This window comes from Triturus cristatus, chromosome 4_1 (genome assembly GCF_964204655.1).
Source record: "Triturus cristatus chromosome 4_1, aTriCri1.1, whole genome shotgun sequence".
Classification (NCBI taxonomy): Eukaryota; Metazoa; Chordata; class Amphibia; order Caudata; family Salamandridae; genus Triturus; species Triturus cristatus.
In genome coordinates, this window is record NC_140585.1 from 126283599 (window position 1) to 126296688 (window position 13090).

Sequence of the window (13090 nt, forward strand, 5' to 3'; positions counted from 1 at the left end):
GTTTCAATTTACAACAGACGACCCTTTCAGCATTTACTGAAGACATCCGGTTTGTTAGGATAATCATCATATATGTCAATTGTCATCATTTCTTCAACTTCTTTAGCTAGACGTTTCTGGTGAGCAACATCGGCAATAGCTTTCTTATCAGGGATACAGAATGATACGCATAAGGAGCAGAGCAAGGGACCACATTGAACGCAGATACAGCACGAAAACAGAACTGCTACAATAACACAGAGACCAGTTAAAACCTTCCATCCCCAGGCAGTAATTAATGCCCAAAACCATCCAGAAAAGGACCAAGTGCCGTTTTCTGTATGGATTTCAGCTGCAATTTTATGTAGTTTGTTGATGGCATTATAAACTGATGGCGTATGATCAGGGATAAACACACAACAGCTACTTCCAATAATTTTACATGCTCCTCCTCTGTCAGCTAGCATAACGTCTAATACCATACGATTCTGCAATGCAACAATTCTAGTAATTTGCAATTCCTCCGTAAGATTCCCAAGAGCAGCAGCAGTCTGATTTGTCACAGCCTCTACCACTCTTGTTAATCTTCGGATCTTCCTACTGTTCAGGGCAGCTCCAACAAAGAAAAACAGTCCTAAGTGTAAATCAATATACTGTTGCAAACTGGTATCAGTCTGATCTACATCATCAATTGATAAAGTACGTTTATACCTATTTACAGTCACATTATTCAACAATTTCAGATCCTTATGATAAGATGCGGGTGCTAGGAATACAGGAGGTAATAGAAATGATACATAGCATACCCCGGACCACCCAGCCGGCAAACGGTAATAACCTTTATTTCCACACACAAAGTACGTATTATGGGAGGCTAAAAAGGTACTATTGTTCAACCCATCAATGTTCAGAACAGTAATACAATCACTAACACCAACAGGAATAAAACCCACACTCTGGACACACAGGTCCGCTTGAGCTTGTGCTACTTGAATCACAAATTTGTCCTTTCCCACAGTGTCTCTTGTGTTCGTGAAGATGTAGGGAATGGATTCATTGTCTGGTCGGTACTCTTCCCACTCCCAAATTGTCCCATTCGCTTGCGGATACCCATTTTTATCTTGGTGGCATTCTTTATTGAGTCTGAAGAGCAATCGTCCCACTGTCGGTTTCCGAGTGGCAAAAAGCAAAGTATACCATGCTCTACAAGAGCCATTATGAGAGAAAGGAAGTGGTATAAATGGCGTTCCTCCTTTCTTCTGATGGGCTGGCATCATCCCACATATCCAACAGTTCGTAGCGTTCGTAGCAACGTGGGTATGATGCAACATCTGAATGAAAGTGTTATTCAAATAAGACTGTCGATGCTTCAACTCTTGATACGGTAATGTATAAAAGTAGTGCTCCTCAGGCACCGGAGTTGTCAACACAAGTATTTTCCGAGCGGGAGTTACATCCTCCACAAACCATGTGGTTATCCCAACAATAGCTACTGTCAACATAAACCCTAATGCACAAAGGATTTTCTTTTTCTCCATGTCAAAAAATAAAAAAAACACAATATCTTCCTGAAACTAAAAGTCTGTCAGAACTCTTCCCCTTGGGCAGCGGTCGATTTCTTCACCAGCGGGCCAAGACGGGTGTTGCTACACTAATGCAGGGCTGATCCCCCCCCCTTGCCTCATCGGCTCTCCGTTTCACTAACCCAAGGGCCGTTCTGACAGTATGTCCCGGTACTGGAGAACTCACTTCCTTGGTCGAAGATGATATCGCCTTCCTCCAGGAGTCGCGTGGTCCGGAAAGAGCTCCTCAGTGGCGTTTGGCTCCGCAGCACGGCCTGTCTCTGCAGCCAGAATTTCTCGTTGATCGGTCAGCACGGCAGGTTCCACCAATCCGGGCGGCACCTTCCTACAGTGCAGGGAATGGATCCAATTCTTTCTGTTGGAGACTCGCACAGCCGTCCTCGTTGCAAGGAGGACCTGCTCAGGACCCACCCATCTCGGTTCCAAGCTGTTTGTTCTGTCAAAGATTTTTACCATCACGTGGTCACCAGGTCGGAGACCATGTCCTTCACCGGTGGACCGATCAGGGAGCGCCTCTCGGACCTGTTGATGAATAGAAACCAAGTTATCCGTTAACTGTGCCAGATAATCGTTCATCATTACACAAGGTACATAATACACAGCTTTAGGTTTTGGTAGACCCCAAATATTCATTGGGCGTCCAAAGACAATCTCGTACGGTGTAAGGCCAGTTCGAGAGTGTGGTACCGATCTAATTGACAATAACGCCAGTGGTAGAGCATCTGGCCAAGTCAAAGACGTTGAAGCTTGAATTTTAGCGATCTTGAGCTTCAGTGTACCATTATACTTCTCGACTAGTCCCGCAGACTGAGGGTGGAATACCGCGTGAAACTTCTGGGTGATGCCCAGGCCCTTCAAGACATACTTTATAACATCCGCTACAAAGTGAGGCCCATTATCACTCCACAGAAGTCTACAGACACCATATCGAGGGAAGAACTCTTTCAGCAGCAGCTTCGCAGTAGTCATTGCGGTATTGTCTTTCGTAGGGTACGCTTCAACCCATTTGCTGAAAGCGCAGACCACTACTAGAACATACTTCAAATTGTTACAGCGCTCAAGCTGGATGTAATCCATCTGCAAAACCTCGAAGGGTGCAGTGGGTGTCACGAATCCTCCTGCTGGAGTTCGAGTACCCTTTCCTGGGTTATACCTCAAGCAGATCATACAAGTCTGCACCACCCTCTTTGCCGTGCTAGCAATCTCTGGATGCTCCCAGACTTGGGTAAGCAATTTTACAATTGCGGAAGCTCCAACATGTGCTAGCCCATGTGCCATCTGAACCATAGGCTGTACAAAAGCCGTAGGTAATTTCCATCTATTCATCTGCTTATTTCTCCAGCAGCCCTCATCATCCAGCTCTCCGTCATTAGCCCATTGTTCCCGCTCTTTGTCAGAAGCGGTCCTTTGCATTTCCCGCACTTCCTCCTTCGCATCATGCCATCTTTCCACCTGTGACTTTACTACATACATGACAGTAGCACCGGGCTGCATCGCAGTCTCCCGTGCTACTCGATCTGCTAACGCATTCCCTCCTCCAACTTTGTCAACTACTTTCCTATGGGCGCTACACTTAACGATGGCAATTTTCTTTGGGTATGTCAATGCAGTTAAAAGATTGTGAACTAACTCTCCATGCATTATCTGTACTCCATGTGACGTTAAGAACCCTCTCTCCTTCCAGAGTAGGCCGAAGTCATGCGCTACTCCGAAGGCATAGCGGCTATCTGTATAAACATTCACACACAATCCTGTACTGAGCTCACATGCTCGTGTTAATGCTATCAGTTCCGCTGCTTGAGCTGATTTCTGTGGTATGCGTGCAGTCTCCACTATCGTTTGCAACGTGGTAATTGCATACGCTGCTGAAGTCGTACCATCTGGTAGCTTCAGACATGATCCGTCCACCCACAGTTCTCCATCTACATCTGGAAAGGGCGTATCCTGGAGATCAATACGACCCTTTGTTTGTTCCTCGGTCACGAGAATACAATCATGTGCTCTCCGCGCCTCAGGCTGGGTTTCGGGGTATGGCAACAATGTTGCCGGGTTTAACGTTACGCACCTTTTCAACGTAATATGAGGAGCCAAAAGCGTCAACTCATATCCCGTTAAGCGGGCACTGGTCAAATGCTGCGTCTTTGTTTGATTAAGCAGGGCATCGACAGCATGGGGGACTAATACCAACAGCTTATGGGATAACACAATTCCCTCACTTTGGCGTATTGACACAGCTGTCGCCGCAACCGAGCGAAAACACCCTGGTAATGCTCGGGCGACAGGATCAAGTACAGCCGAAAAATATGCACAAGGGCGCTGCTTATCGCCGTGCATCTGCACTAAAACTGACAATGCACATCCATCTTTCTCATGCACATACAACGAAAAGGGTTTTGCATAATCAGGGGTCCCTAACACTGGTGCTGAACAAAGGGCCTGTCGTAGTTGCTGAAAAGCAGTATCACACTCATCTGACCAAGGGATTGGGATAGGCGTGTCCTTTGTCAAGAGGGCTAACAATGGCTTAGCTATATGTGAAAACCCCAATATCCACTGTCTACAAAAAGAAACAAGACCCAAAAATGCACGCACGTCCTTCTGCGTGGACGGTCTCGGTGTGTCCAAAATTACTTGGATACGATCCGGTGTGAGTGCACGTCCCTCCTTAGACAAAAGGTGACCCAAATAAGTCACCTTTGGTCTACAGAATTGCAATTTCTTCCTAGATACCTTATGATTGTGGGATGCTAAGAAGGAAAGTAAAGATAACGTACTTTTTTCACACAACTCCAGGGTGTCAGCCACCAGCAAGATGTCATCGACATATTGAATGAGGGCGACCCCCTCGAGTAGAACAAAGGAATCCAATTGTCTTTTCAAAGCCTGACTGTAAATGCTAGGGCTTTCTGTGTAGCCCTGGGGGATCCTACAAAAACGATAAGATCTATTATTTAATGTAAACCCAAAAAGATATCGGCTATCAGGGTGAATGGGAATGGAAAAGAAGGCATTCTTCAAATCGATCACTGAGAACATAGTCGCCGTAGGCGGGACCAAAGTAAGCAACGTCGTGATATCGGAAACCACTGGGTACTGAGGTATCACGATCTTGTTTACTTCTCTCAAATCAATTATAAACCGATAAACTCTGGCATCCATATCCTTTTTCAGTATGGGAAGAATCGGACTGTTACAGAGGTTGTAGGGAACCTCCTCCACTACCCCTACCGCAATCAAATCCTGCACTATCTGTATGAGAGCCTCCTCGCCCTCCTGGGAAATACGGTACTGTGGGAGGCGTGGTAACACCGCCCCCTCCTGGACACTAATGTGGACCGGCGGAATCACCATTTGTCCCACATCAGTATCTGACGTCGCCCACAAAGCACGAGGGAGGGTAGCTAACAGCGCATCCTCTGACATCGCACACATCCGTTCAGACCGGGGGTAATTGTCATTCAATATTACCCGCACACCAGCAGGGGAGCAGCGGATCGTAGCCCTAAAATGCTTTAACATATCAAGGCCCATAATGTTGTCCGGTGTGTACGGGGCAAGCAGAAACGGACAGGGTGCAGAAAAAGAATCAACCTTAAACAGGAGGGGCTGCGAAAGAGGGCTTCGGGAGAGTGTACCGTCAAACCCTACCGATGTGACCATTAAGCCGGATGGGGGAGCCCCCGGAACCAATTGCTTAGACAGCGCACTACGTGTCGCTCCTGTATCCACTAGGAACTGATCAGTAGAGCCCAAAACCTCAGCCGATACATAAGGACCCTTCTGATCGACCGGCACCTCAACTGATTCTAACCCCCATCCAACGCATTCCTATGCATGCTGAGAATCATGGTACCCCGATCGGTCAATCCCCGACACTTGATACTGATGCCGGCGATCGAAAACATTTGATCTATCTCGGTGCTGCCCAGCAGAGTCAAAACGAGCCTGTTCGTTAGAATTCCCTCTAAAGTTCGAGAAACCCCCTCTACCTCGCGGGCCACCCTGAGTATGCCCCTGACGCGAAGCATGCAACACCGGGCAGTCCCTAGCCCAATGACCCGATTGCTTACAATACGCACATTGGTTCCTATTCAAATCAGATCGGCCCGAGGGAGGACCATAAGATCCTCCCCTACCTCTATTACTACCCCGTCGGGGCGGGCCATATACTTGTGCCAACATCACCTTTGTTTTTAGATCTTTCGATTTCTTTTCCTCCTGGCCCTTTGCTTCTTGCTCCTGACGCTCATAATACTGAGCGATAGTCAGGAGGGCCGTCGGGGTTGCGGAAGACCAAGAACTTTCGCTCGCTTTTAAACGGGCCGCAACTGCCGGCAGCAGATTAGCCACATATTTATCCGCAAAGAGGTGGCGACCCGTATCATCAGTAAGCGACTGGCCACTAAAATCATGAAACGTCTCCTTAAAACGCGTAAAGAAGTCCGCAACGGACTCGTCAGCTTTCTGTTTACATGAAGCTAACATATTCCAGTCAATCTTTTTAGGGGGGATAATTGTCTTCAACTTAGTCAGAATAGCAGCAGGGAGGTCTAAAATACTCTGGGGTGGTTTCTGCGCGGGCTTCCGTTCCCTATCCTCATCCTCAAGGTCAGACCACCGAGCCTTAAAGGCAACTATATCATCTACCTTTCGGACAGATCGCCACATATCCGGTGGTAGAATAAGGCCAAAGAACAGGTCTATATCTGCTAAGGTCATAACGCAAGAATTCAAGGCCCCCTCGACTTCTTCGTAGAAGGCCGCTGGATTCTTGCGGGGATCAGGCAACGCATTCTTTAAGGCCATAACATCAGCTCTATGCCAAGGAGTATAAACCCAATTATACACAAAATATCCCTTGGCATCGGCGGAGGTAATGTCCGAGCTAGTCCCCGCTCCTTTAGGAGGAACATACAAAGGCGCCGCCTCTCGCATTGGTTTAACATGCACTATGCCATCCTTATCTGACTGGGAGGTGGATGAGTGGCCTTCTGCTGTACATGGATCCGACTGCTTCACCTCCCCTGCTTGTTGGCGCGCTTTTCCTTTAAGGGTCAGCACCGCGTCCCGCAAAGCGAACAGCCGCCGAGCCGTGTCAGGAGCCTTAGAGGGAGAGAAAACACCATTATGCAATGCTTTAGCATCCAATGTCACATCATCAGGCTCAAAAACACTGGAATATTTCCGGTAAGCAGCAGTCACTTCATCAGCAAAGTGACCCAAAAAATACAATTTCTCTCTCTCCTGCCACGGCCCCCAAGTATGAAACAATTCATCCAGGGACACCTTGCCCTTAAGTGCACGGAAGGAAACTTGCCGAAGCTTAGCCATTTGCTCGGCCGACAGCATGGACCGCGTATCTACCTTACCCGGAACCGGGTCAGAATCTTGTGGCCTCGGAGCAGATGCGCCCACATAAGGGGGCGGAGAGCGATCTAATAAATAAAAATCATCATCAAGATTATTAAGGACAGGATAAAGTGGCTGCCGAACAGCATATTGACCCGAGACTTGCAGCCTACGCTCTTTCTCTTGTCTCTCCGTTTGTTCTTTGTCCTCCCGACGCCTCGCTTCCTGTGCTCGCACATGATCATTCTTCCGTTGTTCTTTATCAAACAGCGCTTTCTCACGCTTCTCTCGCTCACGCACTTCCTTCACCCACAACCGCACACACTCAAACATATCCTGCCGAGCACGCCGTTTACACATACACTGTTCCACATACTCAATCTTACGTATATCAAACGATCCATACAAAGGCCATCGCAACTCAGGATCTTTCTTAGTATATTTCCTCCATACTGTGCTGTACATTATGGAAGAAAGACCATGCTTCACATACATATCCCTATTAGGAGTCCCCTCTGGGGGAGCCGGAGCAGATTCCTCGAGGTTCAACCGGTTTCCAAAGCAGCAACACCACTTACGGAGTGCGCTAAAAGCAGGCATGCTCAGAAATAATGCAAAATATGCAATATTATGAAGAAAATGGCACTTAATCGTTGCGCCGTTCAAGGTTACACAGCCCCGGAGAAATCTCTCCACATTACCTGCCTATATGTGTTGCAACGCATATATTTTCACAAAGACAAATACAAAATATGACTAGTCATCACAAATCAAACTCAAAATAGCCAGACCAGGCTTCAAAAACTGGGAGCAAGTACCGTACAACGGTTCTTACCAATCAAGAGTCCAGATTCCAACTGCCAAGCTCCAAAATCGCCCAAACGGCTTTCACGGCAGGACCGACAGAAGAGGTCTCAGTCGAGGACCGGCGCCACCCAGACGGTCAGCTCGGAAGGGAAGGAAGAAAAACCCTCGGGATGCCAGGGCTAAGACGCCGCTGGCAGTGATCACGTCCCTGGCCAAATTCCTCACCTTCGTCGCGACCAGTCCTTCGAGCATCCGAGTCGCCGATGAGCCCCACGTGACGGGCGCCAATTGATGAATACAGGCCCCAGCTAGGCCCGCAGGACACAAGGGTTCGCTCTCCTGTAATGGAATCTATAAGGAAGTTGGCACGGAAACTGCAAAGTATAAAGACAGCATTTATTAACCCTTAAGGGTGGTCCTACAATCCACACAACACTCTTCAGTATTGCATAGAGTAGCACAAAGAACTTACGTACATGGTCCCCTTTTATACACAATAGAGGGGCTCATAAGTGGGTGGATACAACATGAGGCCAAAGAACATTACCATTTATGGTCATTTTCGATACTGAATCAATATGTGGGCGGAGCTAACACACTCCTTGAGCCCGCGAAAACATGGTCAAGCAAGGCTAACTGATAACAGATGTGGTCAAGTCTGGGCATGCGCCAGATGGACAAAAGAGCTATTTATAGACTGTTACTAGGCAGATTACAAGAGCAACTAACACAGAGGTTGGACTCTTCTCGTGGGGAACACGTGGAAGCATGACAATACAAAATGGAGTCCGAACTTCGGTCAACATAACAGAGGAAACATGATCTAAAGTAAGGGAATTAATGTCTTTAGTGAATGCTTAATCACATCGTTGTTTCAATTTACAACACCGCAGCTCCCTCAGCGTCTCTGAACTTAAGTAAACTGACTCAGTTTACTTAAGTTCAGAGACGCCGAGGGAGAACTGACATGTCAGTCAGCATGACGTCGGACCGCCCACACCCTTCAGAGTCTGTAGGGGGTGGGCAGTCCGGCGTCATGCTGATTGACATGTCAGACCAGGGGCAGGCAGCAACACAAGTGCGCATGACTGCTGAAGGTCGGAGAATTTTTACGACCAGCCCAGTCATGCGCAATAGTGTCTGGCTAGCGTGGCAGCTGCGCATTAGGAGAGCGAGGGTTGATCAATGCTGAAACCCTCGGTCTCCTAATTGGCAGGCGGGCAGCAAGTGCCCCTGCTAATACAATCCTGGCGCTGCTGGAGCAGCGTCAGGATTGGCTGAGAAGGGCTGCTGTTCCTGTTCAGAAGTTGAACGTTGGCGAGGGGAGCCGGCCCAGGAGCAGAGGCGGCGCGGTCCGGACTCGGTCAGGTAAGTTTAGTTTTCTTTTTTTAATTTTAAACTCCCCCGCGCGACTCACCCCCTCCACCGCGAGTTTTACAAGCTGCGACTGGCTGCCGGCCATCTGACCGCCATCCTAATAGACCCTTAAGTGTCTTTGCATGATCGCAAGGATGTAATTTTGTAGTTTGCGTCATCGGAGCATCGCAAAAAGTAACGGTCCGGCGCCGCAAGGGGCTCATTATGCCCCCAAGAGCCCCTTTCATTTGTGAGCAGCCTTAGACCAATCATCAACCTCTAATCAGTTCATAATGACCCTCTGACTCTTAAGTGATGAGATTCTTCTCTCAAGGAGACACAATAGGTCTTGTATCTGTTCAGGATGCACCGGTAGCGGGGGCCGCTCTTCTCTTTCAAAACGGAATTTCCACTGAAATCACAGAGCACTTTAGTGCACTGCGAACTGTGACTTTGCCCAGGTGTTTTCATTAACATGGTCCGGGAACAATAACACGAAGATATTAGATTCCAAACAAAACTGCAGCTTCTTAAGACCACGTTGACAATTGAGTCTGCCTGCTTGATTTCTGTGTCATTAAGAGGTATAACATGTGCACCAATCCTTATCAATGTGTCTCATTAGGGCACATCATAAAGTAATCAGTGTAATTAAGCAAAATCAAAGTCTATGTAAAAATATGAAAAACGCAGTAACCGCTCAAGAAAAAAATGGTTGCTTCAAAAGTGCACCTTCCCTGACCGGGAATCGAACCCGGGGCACCAGAGAGCGAGGCAGCACTGGTAGCGGCAGCGGTGGCGGCCTGAGGCTTCACCGGGTCTAATGACGTCACTGATGCAGCACGTGCCGTGTTCTTACTCTGTGAATTCTGCCTAAGGGTGCAGTTTCTTAACGTTTGCTTTCATGCTACGGGTGCTTGTATGGACAATCCAAACAGAGAAGTATCACACAACAGTAAACATCCGTCTATTCGTCAGACTGCGCAGTGAGGACAACAAAGACAGACTCATCAGAAGAGAGCAGTTCTGGGGCACGTGGGAACATTCGAAGGAGCGGAAACAGTGCGATTGACAGGAAGAGTACAGTTTACTTTCACTCACAGAACAGTATTCTGTCAAGAGAGATGGACACACTGCCCTTGAGCTCTTTTACTTGTAATTCCAAACACAAGGGAGAGAGGAGAAGGGCGAGTCACCCTCCCCTGAAGACATCAAAGAATCACAAAGTAGGGTTCGGCGGTTGTTGGAGCACATTACGGATACACGCATCACATACAAAACTTTACACAAACTTGTGTCTGTTCCAGTCAGTGTTCCAGGAGCCGGTCGGGTGCTCTGCGGCCTTTCAGCAATCTTCAAGCGACCCGTCATTCCCCAAGAGGTCCCTAGCAATATAAAACCAAAAGGCCCCATCACCCCAGCAGGCCCCCATCACCCCAGCAGGCCCCCATCACCCCAGCAGGCGCCCATCATCCCAGCAAGTCTCATTCACCTCGGCAGGCCCCCCATCACCCCAGCAGGCCTCAGTCACCTCTGCAGGCCCCCATCACCCCAGCAGTCCCTCATTCACTCCAACAGGCCTCATTCACCCCAGCAGGCCCCCATCACTCCAGCAGGCCTCATTCACCCCAGCAGGCCCCCATCACTCCAGCAGGCCTCATTCACTCCAGCAGGCCTCATTCACTCCAGCAGCCTCCATCACTCCAGCAGGCCTCATTCACCCCAGCAGGCACCCATCACTCCAGCAGGCCTCATTCACCCCAGCAGGCACCCATCACTCCAGCAGGCCTCATTCACCCCAGCAGGCACCCATCACTCCAGCAGGCTTCATTCACCCCGGCAGGCCCCCATCACCCCAGCAGGCCTCATTCACTCCAGCAGGCCTCATTCACCCCAGCAGGCCTCATTCACCCCAGCAGGCCCCCATCACTCCAGCAGGCCTCATTCACCCCAGCAGGCCCCCATCATCCCAGCAAGTCTCATTCACCTCCGCAGGCCCCCCATCACCCCAGCAGTCCCCCATCACTCCAGCAGGCCTCATTCACTCCAGCAGCCCCCATCACCCCAGTAGGCCTCATTCACCCCAGCAGGCACCCATCACTCCAGCAGGCCTCATTCACTCCAGCAGGCCTCATTCACTCCGGCAGACCTCCAGCTGTGCAGCATTCAGTCCTATGGGTTCAATGAGAGACAACTGCCCTGTTCAATATTCAGTTCTAGGCTATCAGTGAGAGACCTCCAGTGCAGCATTCAGTTCTGTTCATTCCGTTCAGATCTATAAGGGCAAAAGCCCTCTTATCTGTGCACTATTCAGCACACACCATTGACTGGGTGGTAGTCAGCGATAAGCGCTTATAAGACTCCACAGTACTGCAAAAGACCCCATCTGGGTTTCCGTAGTGTAGTGGTTATCACGTTCGCCTAACACGCGAAAGGTCCCCGGTTCGAGACCGGGCGGAAACACTTGTTTTCTTTTCCACACGAGCTCACTACAGCTTATTCTTTTATTATTCTCACGCGCTGTAGGACTCCTCCGATAACATCGCCACATTTCAAACCGTTTGCATTTCCCCTGTGCGCATTTAGACATCCAGCTAATTCAAGGACAGGCTGACATCGGACTCCTGTCCCTTTACAGCCAGACAGCAGGACAGCTGCTTGAATCCATCACTCACAGGCACTGCACATGCTACAGGCACTGACACAGGCAGACACCAATGTTTACACAAACACAGGCACAAAATGTCCAAACTCTAAACATAGAGATAGACTCAGGCACCAGGAGTGAGTTAAGAGAGTGTGAGAGAGTGAGAGACTCGGGTACTGGAAGTGAGTTAAGAGAGTGTGACAGAGTGAGAGACTCAGGCTGTGGGACTGGGTTAAGAGAATGAGAGAGTGAGAGACTCAGGAACTGGGAGCGAAGAGAGAGTGAGAGAGTGAGAGCCTCGGGTGCTGGGAATGAGTTAAGAAAGTGTGAGAGACTCAGGTGTTGGGAGTGAGTTAAGAGAGGGTGAGGGTGGGAGGCACAGGCACTGGGAATGAGTTAAGGGAGTGTGAGAAAGTGAGAGACGCAGGCACTGGGAGTGAGTTAAGAGAGTGTGACAGAATGAGAGACTCAGGCTGTCGGACTGGGTTAAAATAATGTGAGAGAGTGAGAGACTCAGGCACGGTGAGTGAGGTAAGAGAGTGTAAGAGACTCAGGAAGCAGGAGTGAGTAAGAGAGTGTCTGTGAGAGTGAGAGTCACAGGCACAAATATTAAATTAAGAGAGAGAGTGAGAGACTGAGTTAAGAGAGTGTGACCGAGTGAGAGACACAGGCACTGGGAGTGAGTTAAGAAACATTGAGAGAGTGAGAGACTCAGGCATTGGGAGTAAGTTGAAAGAGTGTGAGACTCAGGCACTGGGAGTGAGTTAAGAGAGAGTGAGAGGCTGAGAGACACAAGCACAGAGAAGACACACAGAGGTAAAGAAACAAAGCGTGTTACCCAGGCAGAGCGAAGAGTGATGGAAGGATTTGTAATAAAGGCATCTACATATGATGCGCATGCACTTGTTTTGTGTCGTACAAGTGCCTTCCTTCATTCTTTGGAATTCCCAGTTCACCAGCTGCAACTGGTTTCCACTAGATCCTGGTCCATCATATGGGCACTAGGACCTTGACCTCAATATATAAGAACCATTGTATGGATCTAGTAACATTCCAATAGACACAATTGGCCAGTTCCGCTATGCAGCAGGAATTGCGTAGAATGTCTCCTTTGCAGTTCATCTAAAGTCAAACTCCCACGTCATCAAATGAATCTAGAAGAAACCACTTGTAACTGGTTAACTGGAATTACCTTCATGATCTGAATGTTCCGCTTCCTCCACCCTGGGAGCAAGGACTTCTGGGAACAGCAGCGATTATAAATACACACATTGTGTAGTCTCCAAAATACACACACATTGTGTAGTCTTCAGGATCAACCCCAATTGGTTAGTGGCCTTCAATGAGTTTAATAAATACTTTATTTAAG

At 48.7% G+C, this 13090-nt stretch overlaps 1 non-coding gene across 1 annotated transcript; it reads left to right on the top strand.

The window, feature by feature from the left end:
* Positions 1 to 11464: 11464 nt before the first annotated feature.
* TRNAV-AAC (transfer RNA valine (anticodon AAC)) lies at positions 11465 to 11537 on the top strand. Its single transcript has one exon. It is a non-coding gene; the product is annotated as a tRNA-Val (tRNA).
* Positions 11538 to 13090: the final 1553 nt, after the last annotated feature.